Raw genomic sequence first — 17,854 nt, 5'->3', positions numbered from 1 at the left:
TTTTTTCCTCATGTATTAGGCATTTGTATTTCTTCCTTTATTGAATATCTGTTCATGTTCCTAGATAACGATTTAAAGACTTCTTAAACACAGTAGTCATTTATTCTCTCCCTTTATCTCTTTGGAATCTTGTTTCTACACCACTGGTATCATAACATTTGTTATATTTTTCTGTCTAGGTTAATGCAATGGCTTTCTAATTGAAACTGAGCATAATAGCTAAGATTATAGGATTGAAGTTGAACCGATCAAGGTTTTAATCCCAGTTAATCATTTAATTATTAGTGAACTTGAAAATAGTATGTAGCTAATAGGAACAGTTTTATTTATTCAATAAAGATAAATTCCAGTTATTTCAAATGTTTAATAAAGGTTAAATGAGATGATAAATGTATTCTGCACGGTCTGACATATAGAAAACACAAAAAGTTGGTACTGCAGTTACAGCAGTTGTACTGTAAGTGCATTTAAACTGGCTTGAACTGAACTATATGTTTTGCAAATAGAAAACACCTGTACCAGAAAGCACACAAACACAGGTGTGGCAGTTAAAGGCAACAATGCTCATGGTCTCTGTTGTGGGAGTCAGACTGAGAGATCATGAGCCTGCTGCTTCCTCTTACTGCATGCAGCATGACCCCTGAACACAGAAGGAATTATTTCATCTGGTGCCCAAGCAAAACAGCAGCAATCTATTCCAACCCTGTGTGGGGCTGGGGGGAGGGAACACATGCTGGATTGGACTTAATGAGAGAGTTGATCTCCAAAGTTATACCCTCCTAAAGGAATTCTCAGGGACTTTTTGGACTCTATGCGAGTCCAAATTATATTGTGGTGGTAATGACAACATAAGAAAAATCTTGCCTGGTATGGATGAAGATGAAGATGAAAAAAAGAAGAACTCAGGCTGCCTTGGAAATTGTTCTCTCCAATGTTTTCATCACTTTAACTACCAGTTATCTTTTTAGATGACAAAATTGAAGATTTATTCCTCAGATGTTTAAAACTATTCAAAGGTTCCTCATTCTTTATAGGATACAGTAAAAAACTTCTATGCAAACCAAGGTTTCCATTCTCAAATCCTGTCCTACAGTACTTAGCTCTAATTCTACACTCAGCCACCAGCACGCCTCCCTGCATTTGCTGCTGCAGACTAGAATTCCAAGCCCACGTTACCTGTACAGTCGACCACCTGTTCCTCTGTCTCCCACACCACTCCTGCACTGTGTCACCAATCATACTGAATGCAACTGACTGGTTAACAGACTGTTAGTCGAGTACCAGGTGAGCACAGACCTGTGAGAACATGTCCAATCATGTTCTTTATGCAGAATCTAGCAAGGAGAGGTGGATGTGCAAAAAGTCTTCTTTTGGAAGTGATGAATACATCATGGCATAGATTGCAGTGATGGTTTCACACGTGTACACGTGCACGGGTGCTAGGTCACTTCAGTTGTGTTCGACTCTTTGCAACCCAATAGACTGCAGCCTGCCAGGCTCCTCTGTCCATGGGACTTTCCAGGCAAGGGTACTGGAGTGGGTTGTCATACCCTCTTCCAGGAGATCTTCCCAACCCAGGGGTCGAACCCATGTCTCTTACATCTCCTGCATTCAGGTGGGTTTTTTACCTCTACTGCCACCTGGGAAGCCCCTTATAAGTGTATACTTATCTTCAAAGCTCTTGAAGTTACACACATTAAGTACATACAGTTTTTTGTATGTCAATCATGCCTCAATAAAGGGTTGTTTTTTTTTAAAGCTTTTGTTAAAATAAATGAATGTAAGGGATGAGAGGGGAATGAAGAGATCAAAGAAAAATTATCCTATAGAGAGAAGGCTAATAGTACTCCTAGGTTCTCACTACCAACCATAGAAAATTATTTTAATATTCATGGGATTATTACTGAAGCCCCTCAGAGAACCGAATGGTTTTTTAATATTATCTCTTTTATATCCACAATAACTCCAGAAGTTTTAACAAATGGGGAGACAGGTTTAAGTAACTTGCCTAGAGACCTCCAGAGTAGACAGTATGTGAGATGGGACTAATCTAGGTCTGCTTGTGTTCTTAGCCATTGTACTGAAGTAGACACTACTTCCTATGCTCTCCCATTAAATTCTGACTTTGGAAAAGAGCATATAGTCAACATTAAGTCCTGAAAGAAAAGACAAGTGGTATGGTTTTGCAGCACCAAGTCAACAAGGAATGGTCCTGATGACAGGCTTTCCTCAATTTCCACGGGAATAAAGTGGGGATAACAACACATTCCTAGCTTTCCTGGATCAACCTGGTGGCTTATCATTTGTGACTCAGCTTATATGAGATCTCCTCCACTCAACATAAAATTTGTTGCCCTAAAATCCCTTAACACATTACATTTTGTCTTCACATACTCGTCATTATTCAAAATCACACTGTTCATTTATTTTAACTGTGTATTATCTGTCTCCTTCTGTATTACGTAAGTCCACGAAAGAACCTGACCATTGTGTTCCACGTCCTATCCTCCACACCTGCAACACTGCCCAGCACAGAGTAAATGTTCAATAAACATGTGATAAGTGAATGATAACAGTAACAGAGCCAAAGAAGCAATGTCTCAGTGGACAGTAGGGGGATCCTGAGCAAGGTGAAGCAGGTGGGTGGGGTGAGCACAACAGAGCAGAAGGAGACCAGATAAGCAAACAGGTTTTATGTCTCCACCAATGTCCACAGAAGAAAGTGCATTAACTCGGAACAGAAATATGCTAACCAGGTGACAACTGGGCCCTGGGATGGAATGGTATTTGCCCTCAGGCTGTCCTTCCTCAGTGCTCCACCCCCACCCACTCTGGGCTCCAAAATCACCAAGCAACATCCTGATCATGAGTTTACGACTATAAACACAGATACAAGGGCAAGAATCTGCAAACTAAGAAACAAGAACATCTAGTTGACCTGGCAATTACTTTTTTTTTTTTTAACGTTTAGGCATTTATGAAAATATATATTTCTTATGACCTTGATTATTGAGGGAATTATCTTTCAAAGTTGCCCCTCTTTGGGCACATTGAAAACTGTATCTGTGAGAGTTTAGGGTGATACCCCAATGTTCTGCTCCTCATGAAGCTAACAATGTAGGAAGTAAGTTGGCTTTGCCCGTATCTTTGTACTCAACACGCGATAGTCAACATTAGCTGTTTTTGCAACTCAAGTTCTGTGACTCTGGACAGGCTGCTTAATTCTTATGGGCCTCAAATTCTTCTGACAGATACAGTCTTTAAATTATGTGAAAATAAACATCTAGCAATGTATAATAGGGATCTAAAAAATCTAACAGATTTCATCTGCTTGCCTTATGGAAATACATCTTGCCTCATAATTCATGAATGTGGGGTCAGGGCCAGGAAATTGGCAAAAATTTAAAAACAACACAGGAATTAAGCAAACAGGGAAGAAGGAAACAACTACTTACAGGGGAAGTTGGTAAGTCAACACTTTTATTACAAAAGAACAATGTAGCCCCCACAGATTAGGGTTATCTGTAAAACTATGGAAGTTTTTTCAGATAAGGTATCCCTAGATACTTTCATACAACTCCATCAAGTCATCACTGGGCTTTAAGTGGCGACAACTGAATGAGAAAGGCATGAGTATATTACACAAAACTGTTCCAAGGATCTGCTTCTGCCTACATAGATCCACGCACTGCCAATGTACAGAAAGTTTGCCTTTTTACTTTACAGAAGCATAGAAGCAGTTATAAAAACAGAAGAAATAGCTCAGAAGAAACTGATGATAATCAACTATATGGCACATTCACAGGAAGAAAAGTCCTGCCAAATGGAAGCACCTTTGAGCACAGCTTTTGGGTGAGTTTACATCTTTCATGTGCACATTTTATAGACATCACACCTTGCAGCTCTATATCTAACACAGCAATGCTAAAGTGTACTGAGGCACAATGTTAACAACTCATTCTAAGCACTTCTTGAAACCATGACGACATGGAATTGTGGGAGAGGGCAAAAGAAGGCAATTTTCAGTACATCTATTTTAAAAAGTCACATTTTTATGCAAATGGCTTCAATATTACCAGGAACATGAGAACAAAGCAGCATCAGTGATGACAGCATAAGCCGGTTCTTCTTCCCTTCAAATCCCTAGCGCTCCATCGTCTGTCCAAGGGCCAAATGGACCATCATGGCCAAAAACAGTTAACAGCAAAAACGGATTATAAATCAGTATCTCAAAAGCCAAAGACAGAGTCAATTTATAAGTGAGACTGAATGTGGTAATAAGAAAAATGTAAGAATTTAACTGATGTTTATGAGCTCTGTGGTCTACTTGAAATAGTTGTCAGGCAGCCTTCCAGCATAAAGTGTCAAAGAAGCAGAAAGACTTGACTGTTCATACTGCATCAGTGGTGGATTGAGATGCCGTCTACTCAGATTGCTATGGATTTGAATCATTCCAGGTACTTTATTCAGTTTCCAATTTTTTATCTATAGAATAATACCTTTATAAGAAATAACTCGGAATAAGGGTTGCTTTACATATTTACAAACATAAAGCTAAATTTTCCATTTAGTAAAATCTTAAGTTGTATTGAAGGAGACTGAAAAGCCTCATGCCATTGAGAAGTTGGAAGAAGGGTCAGAAAGCACTGAATCTAGCACCTCCCGCCACCTTCAGAGACAGGGAGAGTGGGAACCAGGAAGCAATGCTTCCCAGCTGACCTGACATTTTCAACTTATGGTGGTAGGTGTCACCACTGACAATGTTTGTGAATGGAAGTGAACATCTCCCCATAAGCAACACCAGGTCCAAAGACCACATTCCCTCAAAGGAACTACACATCGTGGGACTGTGCACTCCTGTCCCCCAGGCACCCTACTAGGAATCACAAGTGTTCCAGGGACTATGCCGCTGCCCACTCCTCTTCACCAATTTTAGAAAGTAAAACCCTAGGCTTCTTGTCAGTGGCTGATGGACCAAAGTTTTTCAACACTTTTTGAATACCCTGTGGCTTTACTGTTTACTACTCAGAAAAATTCAGCCAAGAAACATATTAATAAACATGTTTACAAGTGAAAACAAATAAATGCCTGCCAATACCTATAAATGCTGGGATACATTCTGCATAAATACCCACTTAAAAAAAAAAAAACAATCTTACAACGTTAACTCAGTAACAGTCATAACAGTAAGGAAATCCACGAATACTTAGGGAACTTGAGAGGTGTCCTGATTTGCCCAGTTCACTTCAACTGCTTGAGCAATCACACCCCAGGCACACAGAATACTCTAGTACTTCATACCCACTCACTCACAGGCCTTTTCAGGTTTCTAAGATACAAGGTAATTAAGGTAACACAAACAGCCTAAATGTACATGCTTTTAAATTATCTCATTTCCTCTCAAAACTTATATTGCTTATGAACAATTGTTTTCATGAGTGAAAATTTCATCCAAATAATACAACATTCACTTAAAATTTTTTTACAGATGCTGCTAAGGAAATTTTCAGGCAGATACATGTCTATTGTTAGTGGAAAAGATGCTTTTTAGAGGTAGTATGTACCTGATCTGATTTTGCATATTAAAAAAACTTGAGAATAGCCCAGTAAACACAAAAGAAGGTAAGAATTTTAACTACAATAAGTCAACAACAATAAATACCAAGAACCCATAATTAGCAGTCAGGCTTGAAAACCTGAAGTAAGAACATGAGTCCTTGACCAGTACAAGGTTATCTAATTTTATTCTACAATCAGAAAAAGAAAATCAAAGTAAGGCCTGTTAACAACGACCTGTTCCAGCTCTCCCGGCAGCCACTGACCCACTGACATGAACGTCCAAGATGACAGCAGAACAGCACAATTAGAGGAACTAACGCTGCATTAGCAAATCCTCTCTTTGCAACTCCTTCCCATATCAAATAAAAATGGCAGACCCAGCTAGATGCACATATCCCTGGCACTATGATTTAAATGACAGGAAAACTTACACAAAAGAAGTATCCAGAGTATAGACAGCACTCTTTTTGTTTTTCACTTTTATGTTTTAGGGCACAGTTTTGGGGAAGGGTATATACAATGCTGCCTCACAAAGGATATAGAAGTCCCTTGTTTGAGCTACCAACCTCTTAGCCACACAGAAAAATGTCAGTCATCCATTTGTTAGCACCAAAATCTCCTTCTGCTGCTTACAATATGCAGCACACATTTTAAGGGGCTGTTCAAACAGAAAAACAAAGGAAGCCCTTGAAACAGAAGCAGATCCTCCGAGCTTTGCCCTTTCCTTTATCACTATGCCTATACGCCTGCTGTTAAAGCACTGTCACATTGTCTCCACATGCTCAAGCCCTCGAAACTTGTGCAAAAGCATTGCAAAATTAACTGCATAAACCTCACATTACAAAACATGAGCTAGTAATGTGAAGCCAGTCACGTGGGCCAGAATAATGATGAATAAAATCATAACCTACAAATGTCCCTGACCTGAGACATTTTCTTATTTGAAGAAGACATTGAACACGTTGTGGCCATGAGTATATTTCGAGTATTGGTACAATTCACTCTGAGAAACCATTAAAATTACAGTCTTTTTGCCACTTTCAGAAGTCATATTATAATTTTGACTAAATTTTTAAAGATTAAAAAATAATTATTTGATTTTTCAACATCAACATGTAACTGTACAGGTATAACTGAGCTGCTTAAAATCAATACAACAGAAGTGTGTAATGTTGGAGGCTCCTTCCAGAAGAGCTTACAGCTCCCTTTCCTGGAACCACATGGAGATAATGCCCCACACCAAACGTAGTACAAACGGGATACATAGTACTTGAATTACTTACCTTATAAAAGCTGAAATTATTCCTCTTGGTTAGTAGTCACAAATGGTTAAGAAGTAAAACTCCCTTCATCTGTTCTTCTAGTGAGCCAAATCTAGCTCCCATTAACCCAGTCCATTGCAGATAATTCCACACTGCACACGCTCCCAGTTCCCACCCCAGCAAGGATAATCACATTCCGACGGGGAGTGAACAGATGGTGGATTCCATGGTAACCAGCCCTCCTAAGGCGATTGGTAGAATTGTGTGACTACTGCTTATTGGGTAACAATTGCTGTCTTTGTGCTCCAGCCTCGCAAATCCTAACGGAAGGAACATATAGCCACTCACATGTGCAGGGGCTTGCCTAGCAGGTGTTTGGCTATTTAAACAAGGCAATGCAGGCCAATTAAAAGCTGTCCTGCAAATCTACCCTTGGAGGTACAAAGCGCTAACATGCCAGATAGTGTCCACTGCTCATTCACAGAAAAAGGTCACATGAGGCTTAACTTGACAAACAGAAAAATAAAACTTGAAAGTAAACTTGAAAATTCAAGATAACGCATTCCAGAAATCTAAGCTGTATCAGCAAGTCCTTTCTGTTGATTTACAATCCACATCAGAAGAGAAACTGGTTTTGTATTTAGACTTTTTAAAATAAAATTTTCAAATTTGTAAAACTTAGCTTGAAAATAAGTTTTCAAAAGCAACTGTCCTATAAATATACACGTATTAATTTTTTAAACTTATATGAATTCATTTTTATTTTTGTTTTCGGGGGGAGAGGGAGAGGCTTCTAAACTTCACATTTTCATTAGGACCTTATCCAATTATATGACTGAAATCTCTTGGTTACGTACTCTCTATGGGCTTTAATTTGGTTCTGCATCCATGAAAGTTCAATGCTGATTCAGCAGGAAAAGAGCTTCCCCTGAATTCATGGTATTCAAGGAATCAAAGAATATGTCCTTGAAAGAGCAAAATGACTGAAAACCAAATATATACCCCATCAAGACCAACTACTGGAGATAATGTATAAATGTAAAACAGACGAACTTTGGGCACTCAAATCCAACAGAAATATATTTTTCAAAGGCAAGGAAAAGAAATAATTAGGATAGGCCTAAAGCAAAAACAGAACAACAACTGTAAGCCGTAACTAGACTTTTATGTCTTAATTACCTCCTTGCTTTATAGTTAGCCACTATCTTAAATTCAGGACTTCTTTTCTTGGAATGAACAGAAGTAAGACACAAATGTTGAAAGGAAAAAAGACAAAATCATTATTTGCAGATGATATGATTGTATTGCTAGGGGGAAAAATTAAAATCAAAGAGATTATTTATATCACCTGAAATTTAATGATGTGGCTAAATATATCAAAATAATTCCTTTATAAGGCAAAAACATCAGAACATCAATAAAATGAAATTTACTAACTACAGCAACAAATAGTGTATTGGGTTGGCCAAAAAGTTTATTCTGTTTTTTCTGTGACATCTTACAATACTTTGGAATAATACTATCAAGAACTGTGTATGAACTATTTGGGGGACAAAGAATGAACTATCAGAAGAAATATTAATAAAAGAAAACTAAATGGAGAAAAATAATGCATTGCTGGATACAAAGATCCATTTTAAAGATGCCAACTCTTTTCAAATTACCAGTCTTTTAGTAAATTTATATATAAATATATATGTAATACATATGTACATTTTTCTAGTAAAATGTCCAGCATACTTTACAAAATGAATTTAACAAAGTGATCCTAAAGTTTATTTGGATTTTTAAAAAATGAAAATACCAATGAAAATTCTATGAGAGGAGTAGTAATAGGTAAAATAACTGTACCAAGTTTTTAAAATACTATAAATATATAGCTATCTCCCAAATTTATAATTCCAGGATAAACCTCTCTTTCCAAGAATTGCACACTTCTACGTCTAACTATCTATTGAACATCTCTGCCTGAATGTTTAATAAAAATCTCGAACGTAACATCCCAAAACTATCTATTGAACATCTATTGCATGAATGTTTAATAAAAATCTCGAACGTAACATCCCAAAACTTAACTCCTGATTTCTCCCCCAAATCAGCTCCTCCTGCATCCTTCCTTGTTTTTGGAAACAGCAACTCCACTCTTCCAGTCACTCAAGCTGAATGCCTGAGAGCCCATCTTTGACTTTTCTATTTCTTTGACATCTTCGCATCCAACCTGACAGCTCATGATGTGAGTTATTTCTTCCAATATGGCCACTTCTTACCACCTCCACCATTTCCACCTGGTCGAAGACATACCATCTCTCACCTAGATTCCTTAATAATTTCCTAAATAAACTCTCTACTTCCACTTCGCCTTGTATAGGCTATAAAACCTAAGCAGATAATGCAAATTCTCTTCTCAAAACTGACTTTCCCTTGCACTGAGGATAAATGCTGCATTCTGTATAAAGATTTAAAAGCCCTTAATAACCTGCACCTCACCTCCATCACTTGATTCCTCTCCCACAACCCTCTCTGGCTTTCCGTGAGTCTCTCTAAGCAGAATCTCACATTCTGTCCTCTCCTCAGCACTTTTTCAGTAACTTGGACAGTGCCAACGTTTACCACAGGCCAGAGTTCTCTTCACGTATCTCCACTTACACACCGAGAGCCCCTCAAAGCTAGGGACTTTTCCACTCTGAGCTCTGTGCTGCTGCTGCCAAGCAAAGGTCCTTATACACAGTATTTCCTGAATCTGCTGAATAAATAACAGCTTGCTGAAAAATCTTTTATTCTACGGCAAATTTAGAGGAAACAAGAATCTAATAATAGATTAATGGTTACACAAACTGGAATATACTCAACTTGATAGAATATCATGCAATTATTAAAAATATGGTCACAAGAACTATGGGGCATAAGGGAAATGTCAACTGGTATACCAATAATGATATTCTATTTGTTGGGTCCCTAGTCTGTGCTAGGAACTATAATAAGCATTTATAAATATTTTATTTAAATCTCACAGGGATTATGAAGTAGGAATTGCTATAATCATTTTTTAGTTATGGAAACTGAGACTCAGAAACTAAGTTCTTTGCCCTACATCTCACTGCTGAGACTAGAATCGCAAGTGAGACCAAAGCTTGGGTCTGATCATTATGCCACACTACCTCCTGGAAGTACAGGGGAAAAAAATACATAACTGAGTATTTGCTATGAACAACTGCAATAAAAAATGAGATTCTTAGAAACCAAAGCCTAAGCCTATCTATCTCAAAATTATAAGAGCAGTTGTGAAGAAGAGATTTTACTGATATTTTCCTTTCTGTTTTCCAAAAATCTTAATGTCACAAATGATAATTTTCTAAAAGTAATATTTATTCTTCCTACACATATTTTTCAAAGTTTACCCCACTATATTCTTGGGTGGATCTACTATCAAGACAATAGAAAAAAGCAAAAATGAATCTGGGTCACCACTTCTAGGAAACTGATTCTGTGGGAATCACTCAGAAAGAAAAAAAAAAAAAAAAAGACAGATCTAAGAAAAGGAAGTAGGCAGTAGTGTCCTTTTTAGCTCCATGTTCACCTCTGGCTGTTCTGACATTGTCTCCACAATAGCACCTTAAGCCACACTGCTCAGAGTGTAATAATAGGGTCCCCATACTTAAGCGGTAGGGCACGTGACAAAGAGTCAATAATCCCCATAAAGGTTCTCAAGATATAAAGTTGTTGGGAACAGAGAAGCCTGATATCTTCTTCAAATACTGGGCAGTTGGCAATGTTGCCTACAAGCTGTTATAGTAGTTACTGTGTCAGCTAAGCAGTGATCAAATAACCCTGGGAGTACTATTCTATCTCCCTTCACTACTGAATCTCCCCACAGACACATATTTTTGTAAGGAAGTTTTCAAGTCCTTAGCTTTTGCAAAGCTCAGTGACAGAACCACTGTTTAGAATTTAAGAAACCTGGACTCTAGTCCTTGCTTAGCCACTGGTATGACATGGCAAGCCATTGCCAGCTCTGGTCCTGTGCATTTCAATTGCAGAAATGAGAGAGCTGAGTTAGATCATCTTCAAAGATCTCTACCATTCTAAAATAATGAGAATGAATGTTGGAAGGAGGGTTCCTCTTCATTCTTACTAATTTCAGCGGAAAGGGAGAAAAAAGCATTACAAGAGCAAGAATAAATGTTTATTTTCCAGAATGAAATGGCATAGTAAAAGTTTCTGGGTACAACCCTTGGCTGTGGTAAGACTCAAAGTTCTGAGCAGCAGGCATCACTAAAGTACCAGGTGAGATGGCAACTGTACCTGCACAAAGATGCCCCAGGTAGGCACACTGAGTAACACTGCCACCAGTTCTGCTCTTCCCACATTCTCTTTTCCTTGCTGAAACCACTTTTTGACAAGTAGCTTATATTATGAGGTGACTGGATATTGTTAGGGTTTTGTCTGTGAATATGAAACAGACTTAAATTATTCTCAGTGTGTTCACAATTTAGTTTCCTTGTGTTACAAACTCAAATTATTTTGTCTAAAAATACAGAATTTTGTATTTTTGCTTAACATTCTATATAACTTTTTTTTGACTGTTTTTTCTTTTGCAACAAGTTCTTTAAAGAAGATTTACAGTAAAAATACACATTTGTAAGGTACAAAGTACCTCACAAGCAAAAGAAAAGAAAAAAAAAACACTGAAATAAAAGGAACTTCTCTGTCCAGTTTGTAAGGTCTTAACAATGATGGAGTAAGGAATTCTCTGGTGGTTCAATGGTTAGGACTCAACACTTTCACTGCTATAGTCCAGGTTCATTCCCTGATGGGGAACTAATGTCGATAAGCTGTACTGCATGGCCAAAACCAAAACAAAACAGGACTCCCCTGGTGGTCCAGTAGCTAAGAATCCACCGACCAATGCTGGGGACATGGGTTCAATCCCCGCTCCAGGAAGATTCCACGTGTCTCGAGGGAACTGAGCCCGTGCACCCTAGAGCCTATGCTCTGCAATAAGAGAAGCCACTGCAAAGAGAAGCCCATGCACTGCACCTAGAGAGCAGTCCCCACTCACCACAAGAGAAAGTCTTCATGCAGCAATGAAGACCCAGCACAGTCAAAAACAAACAAATACCAAATTTTTTAAAAAGAGTCTGTCTTTAAAAACAACAACAAAGAAAAAAACAATGATGGAGAAATAATCTAGCGTGATTTGATGAAAGCATTTTCTTTTAATTGCCCATCATTCCTCTGATATGGTTAGCATAGCAGCAGTACTTTCCTTTCTAGGACCTGTCCAGCTACCATACTGCAAAGAAAAAAGTGTTGAGGTAAGTTCCAGAGTGCTAGCCCTTTTTTCATCAAACTCCAACCATCAGGACTCTAATCCAATTCTACCAATGCCCCAGGGATATTTTTTATTAAAATTAAAAGGATATTATATCTCAGCCAAATGAGAATAATGGGATCCAATTTTTCACATCATTAGATTATTGCTATCTTCATTAGGATAAAATTCCCTGTCTTTTCATACATTTAATATTGATTCTAAAACAGAGGTGGGAGGAAAGTATACAAATATCTGGGTCCTAGTCTGCTGCCTTCCACATTCCTCCTTACCCATATTCTTTCAGTAAGTGATGCACCTAAATTGGAATCTAGATGTTTTAGTTCTTTTATCTTTCTTTGTCTAAGAAACTTTCTGAAATATATGCAAGGGAAGACTTTCTATGCTGAGTACATATATATAACATATGTTTAGTCACTGAGTCATGTCCAAGCCTTTTGCAACCCCATGGATTGTAACCCACCAAGCTCCTCTGTCCATGGGATTTTCCAGACGTGAATATCGGAATGGGTTACCATTTCCTTCTCTGGGAACATAATATATATGCTAAATATTAATATTAGTTATATTAATGACTATATTTTTTCAAATATTTGTGACAAGTGGGAAAAGGATTAAGAACAAAGAATGTTCTATAAACAAGACTTATTGAGCATCTACAATTTCCAAAAGTTCTAACCTAAACTCTGAACACACAAAAAAAGGAGACACTGATTTCCTTCTCTTGATGAGTTTTTAATATGTTCAAAAAACAAAGACTTTCACCCCTTCGGGAGATGAGGGATAGAAAGGCACTTACAACTGGGATAGATGTCTAGCACTTGTTGTTCAGTCCCTCCATTGACTGTCACTGTTCCATTGTTTCCCCATCTGTTTGCCATGAAGTGATGGAACTGGATGTCATGATCTTTGTTTTTTGAATGTTGAGTTTTAAGTAAGCTTTTTCACTCTCCTCTTTCACCTTCATCAACAGGCTCTTCAGTTCCCCTCTGCTTTCTGCCATAAGGGTGGTATCACCTGCATATCTGAGGTTATTGATATTTCTCCCAGCAATCCTGATTCTAGCTTGTGCTTCATCCAGCCTTGCATTATGCATGATGTACTCTGCATACAAGTTAAAAAGCAAGGTGACAATATACAGCCTTGACATACTCCTTTCCAAATTTTGAACCAGTCCATTGTTCCATGTCTGGTTCTAACTATTGCTTCTTGACCTGCATACAGATTTTTCAGGAGGCAGGTAAGGTGGTCTGGTAGTCCCATCTCTTTAAGAATTTTCTATAGCTTGTTGTGATCCACACGGTCAAAGCTTTAGCATAGTCAATGAAGCAAAAGCAGATGTTTTTCTGGAATTCTCTTGCTTTTTCTATGATCCAACAGATGTTGACAATTTGATCTGTGGTTCCTCTGCCTTTTCTAAATCCAGCTTGACCATGTGGGAGTTCTCGGTTCATGTACTGTTAAAGCCTAGCTTGAAGAACCTTGAGCATTACTTTGCTAGCATATGAAATGAGTACAGTTGTGCAGTAGTTTGAGCATTCTTTGGCATTGCCCTTCTTTGGGATTGGAATGAAAACTGACCTTCTCAGTCCTGTGGCCATGGCTGAGTTTTCCAAATTTGCTGGCATATTGAGTGTAGCACTTTAACACTAGGACTAGGTTAAGTGAAAAAAATACATCACACAAACATCATTCTGTAAAAACGATCAAAATATCAATGTTATGAATGTTCTTTTTCATACTTTAGGGACTGAGATCAAGCTACAATGAAAACTGTATCAATCCCAGTTCTGTGCATATAAAAATCCAAGGCTGAACAGTTAATCCTCAAAACTTAAAAAATATCCTGAAGGACCAAATCATACAACTATTGCTCTAGATCAAATTTATGCAAAAACTGTTTAGTATTCTACAGGGTTTCCTTTGAGGAATGAAAGCAAATTCAGTAAAAACTGAATGATCAACTGAACCCTTATTGTTGAAGCCTAGGGATTTACAGACTTCCCTCTGAGATATTACAGTTTTGGTTCCAGACCATAGCAATAAAACAAGTCATACGAATTTTTTGGTATCCCGAGGCATATAAAAGTTATGGTTCCACTATAGTATAGTCTATTAAGTGTGCAATAACAATGTACATACTTGAATTTTAAAATATTTTATTGTTAAAAACTGCTGACCATCATCTGACAATGCAGGGTTACCACAAACCTTCAGTTTATAAAAAAAAATAAAAAGGAAGTATCTGCAAAGTGCAATAAAGTAAAGCACAAGAAAACAAGGTATGATTGTATTTACAGTCTCTAATCTGAGCTCATAAAATCAATTCTTTCTAACCTAGCTACTTTTTTTACCCCAAATCCAAACTGCAGAAAGAGAAAAGTAGCCTAGTTTTGTGGGCAAGGACTAAAGTGAACATTTGTGGGCTGTGTGGGTGGCAGAGGTATGTATGTGGGATGAGTGGTGTGTGTATGATACAGGAGCGTGCACAGATGGGTGAGAGGGGTGTGTGGGCAAGGGGGAAGTAAAGGGGTATTTGGGAAAGCTTCTTAATCTGACCTATAAATTATATCTAAAAACTTAGATTTTTTTTCTGGGGTAACCAGAGGATAACCACTTGAATAAGGGGCAAATCAAGGTTAGTTAATGCTGTAAACACAGATTCCCAAACTCTGAGCAAGGCAGGATATACTTACAAATATTCTTGCCCCACAAGTTATCAGTGGAAAGACTTCTCAGCTACAACCTCTGAGCTTTGAGGCTTTCATCTAAGAAACAGGCATAATATTTGGTACTTCCCTCTCAAGAAGATCAATGAGATCACAAAGGTAAACCCTCTTGGGATACATAGAAAATTATATAGCTGTAAGAAGTTTTAAACAAGTTTAAAAGGGCAGGGAGGGAGGGAGACACAACTGTCTGCTCTGAGCCAAGAATAGCAAAGGATGACTTCCTGTTATGAGAAAAAAAAAAAAAAAAAAAACCCAAACACTGAAGTCTCTTCCAAAAAACAAAAACCCTCAAAACCCAAAATAAAACAAAAAGCTCTTGGTTCTATCTATATTCTTCTCAAGCTGTCTAATCTCATCCTTTTTCTTGTTTACACTTCTCAAAACTTGGGAACCCCAGGTCACTGCCTCCATTTCCTCACCTCCCCTTTAGCCCACCTGTCTGACTGACACAGACCTGATCCTGCTTCCACAAGGCCAGTGGCCCACTGCAATCAGCAGCCCACCCCTCCTACCCCGTACTTCTCTGGGAGCATCTGACAGTGAACCGCATTTTCATTTTTTACATTCTTTCCTCCCGGGCGCCTTCACAGCTAACACTCCTGCTTCTTTAGGACTCTTTCCAGTAAACTCCTTTCTTCTTTGCTTCAATCAGCAACTGTTCTCCCTCCTCCATCACATCCAATCAATCAGGGCTGTCCAATTTTACTGAATAAACATTCATAAAACATATCACCAGTAAATATGTTTAGATATTATACAGCAATTAGTAGGCAAAACATGAAGTTGCTAGTTCAAACATGGAACCCCAGTGACTGAACAGAAGGCTTTTGATCTTTATAAAAAGAAAACAAGCCAAATAATACCTTACTGAGTGTACAGTTGAAGGTGAGTAAAAGTAAAGGCCTTGTTACCTTCCCTCATAAGCTGAAAGTTGTATAGGAATTTAATACTTCCTTACCAAGTTCTTCAAGTCCCTTGCACTTGCAGTTCCCTCTGCTTCATATGTTTTATCCAGATTTTCCTCTCGCTTCCATAACACATTTCATGCAAATCTGCACTTTGATGCCACTTTCTCAGGTGGGCCTTTCTTTCTTCACAATCCCATTTTGGTCACTTTCTATTAATCCTAGCACTTTGGTCTTTGGTATTTAATAGCACTTATCACTGTGCAACATTATATTAAATGTTTCTTTTTCACTCTTTTTATTTTTGGCTCTTAACCTATTTTTCAATGGACAAAAGTCTCAATTGGGAACTTCACAAAAGGTCTCCAATAAGCATATAAAAATTATTAATCAGAGACATGTAAATTAAAATCACAAAATGATACCACTAGATACCTGCCACATGGCTAAAATTGTTTTAGATCAAGTACTGGCTAGGAAGGGGAATTAGAGTATTCACACACTAAAACCACTATGGAAAACCTTCAGGCAACATCTCCTAAAGCTGAACATACGCACTTGCAACAATTCCACTAACTGATGTACAATAATGTGCATAAAAACTTTCATCATAGTAGTTGATGTCATTAACAGCAAAATGGAAATAAAATACTATTCACAATAAAAAAAACCTACTGCTACAATATGCTATAGATAGGTCACAAACTTTGGAAGCATGATCTTGGATTTGAATTCCAGGTAACACTACAATGCTGCTGTAACACTGAATATGTTGATAAGGGTTATAACCTTATTGAGTCTGTTTTCTCACCACCGGAAAATTAAGGTCATATCACAGTTCTTACAAGCCTATTCTGAGGATTAGAAATAATGTGCATACAATACAAAGTACTGTGTCTAATAGGTACTCAGTAAACAACAAGACTAGGATTCAGGAGATACAATTATACCACTCAGGATCAATTACCAATCCTTCTTATACATAAACTTTCTTCCGGTAAAATAAAGATGATGTTTCCCCTGACCTGCCAAACAAATCTATAGCACTGCTGTTACCAACTCAGTCATCACGAAAACTACAAGGATCAGATTATAGCATTTTATTATTCAGCTATTTTATGGACCAATTGCAGCTGTTGGCCCTAATGCCACAGGATCAAATGAGTTGGGAAGATGAAAACAAATGGGTAGGAGAAGCGCCAAGAAGTGTATAAACAGCTGGACAGGAGTCCAGTTGGTTCCATTTCAAAGCTGATTCTGAGGATGCTGTGAGCACTGTATGCACACTCTGGAGAAGCATATGTAGGTTGGGATGGCTTAAAAAAAGAATGCGGGCAAAAAAAAAAAAAAAACCCTTGAACTACTGCGGCTTTCACCCTAGTTCTGAGTTTCCTTTGGTCTTATAAATAAATCTATCCATACTTACATTAGAGAATAAAAACTACAAGTCCAATAATAAATCCTATTTTGACTTCTTTTTAATATAAAATATATGTATCTATACTTCCCTGGTGGCTCAGAAGGTAAAACATCTGCATATATATATGTATCTATATATATAATCTGGTATTTAATAGCAAAAAAATCCTAAATTTTAAAATTATAATAAAAATTAGGAGAAATGACTATTTCTAAGTGTAATACATGTTCTCTAAAATTTTACTCATTTATGAAGGAAAGTCAGATATTTTGTACATGTTGACTTCAGTCATGCCCGACTCTGTGAGACCCCATGGACTGTAGCCCACCAGGCTCCTCTGTCCATGGGATTCTCCAGGTAAGAATACTGGAGTGGATTGCTATGCCCTCCTCCAGGGGATCTTCCTGATCCAGGGATCAAACCCACATCTCTTACTCTCCTGAATTGCCAGGCAGGTTCTTTATCACTAGTGTCACCTGGGAAGCCCTGTATTAACTTACATTCCCATCTAAACTACCAAGGTAGATGCAGAAGCAGTATAAAGAAAAAAGGAATCCCCTATAATCTTGAAATTAAATATTCCAATCCAAAACAATTACTTGGAAAAAAACACTCCAAACTTTCATATTTTGATTGTATATTCA

General features: G+C 37.8%; 1 protein-coding gene across 3 annotated transcripts in view; it reads right to left on the bottom strand.

Annotated features, from left to right (window-relative positions):
- Window positions 1–17,854, bottom strand: part of FGD4 (FYVE, RhoGEF and PH domain containing 4) — a 234,582-nt gene that overhangs the window by 134,490 nt on the left and 82,238 nt on the right. The window contains exon 1 of one of the 3 annotated variants that reach the window (XM_005897001.3): window positions 6,843–6,954. The exons of the other annotated variants lie outside the window; for them this stretch is intronic. The gene's annotated coding sequence lies outside the window, so the exon portion shown is untranslated. Of the gene's footprint in view, window positions 1–6,842; window positions 6,955–17,854 lie in introns of those variants that run through there. 3 annotated transcript variants of the gene reach the window in all.

The sequence above is a fragment of the Bos mutus genome, chromosome 5 (genome assembly GCF_027580195.1).
Source record: "Bos mutus isolate GX-2022 chromosome 5, NWIPB_WYAK_1.1, whole genome shotgun sequence".
Taxonomy (NCBI): domain Eukaryota; kingdom Metazoa; phylum Chordata; class Mammalia; order Artiodactyla; family Bovidae; genus Bos; species Bos mutus.
The sequence above is the reverse complement of the archived record's forward strand: the minus strand, read 5'-3'. Positions and strand labels throughout refer to the sequence as shown.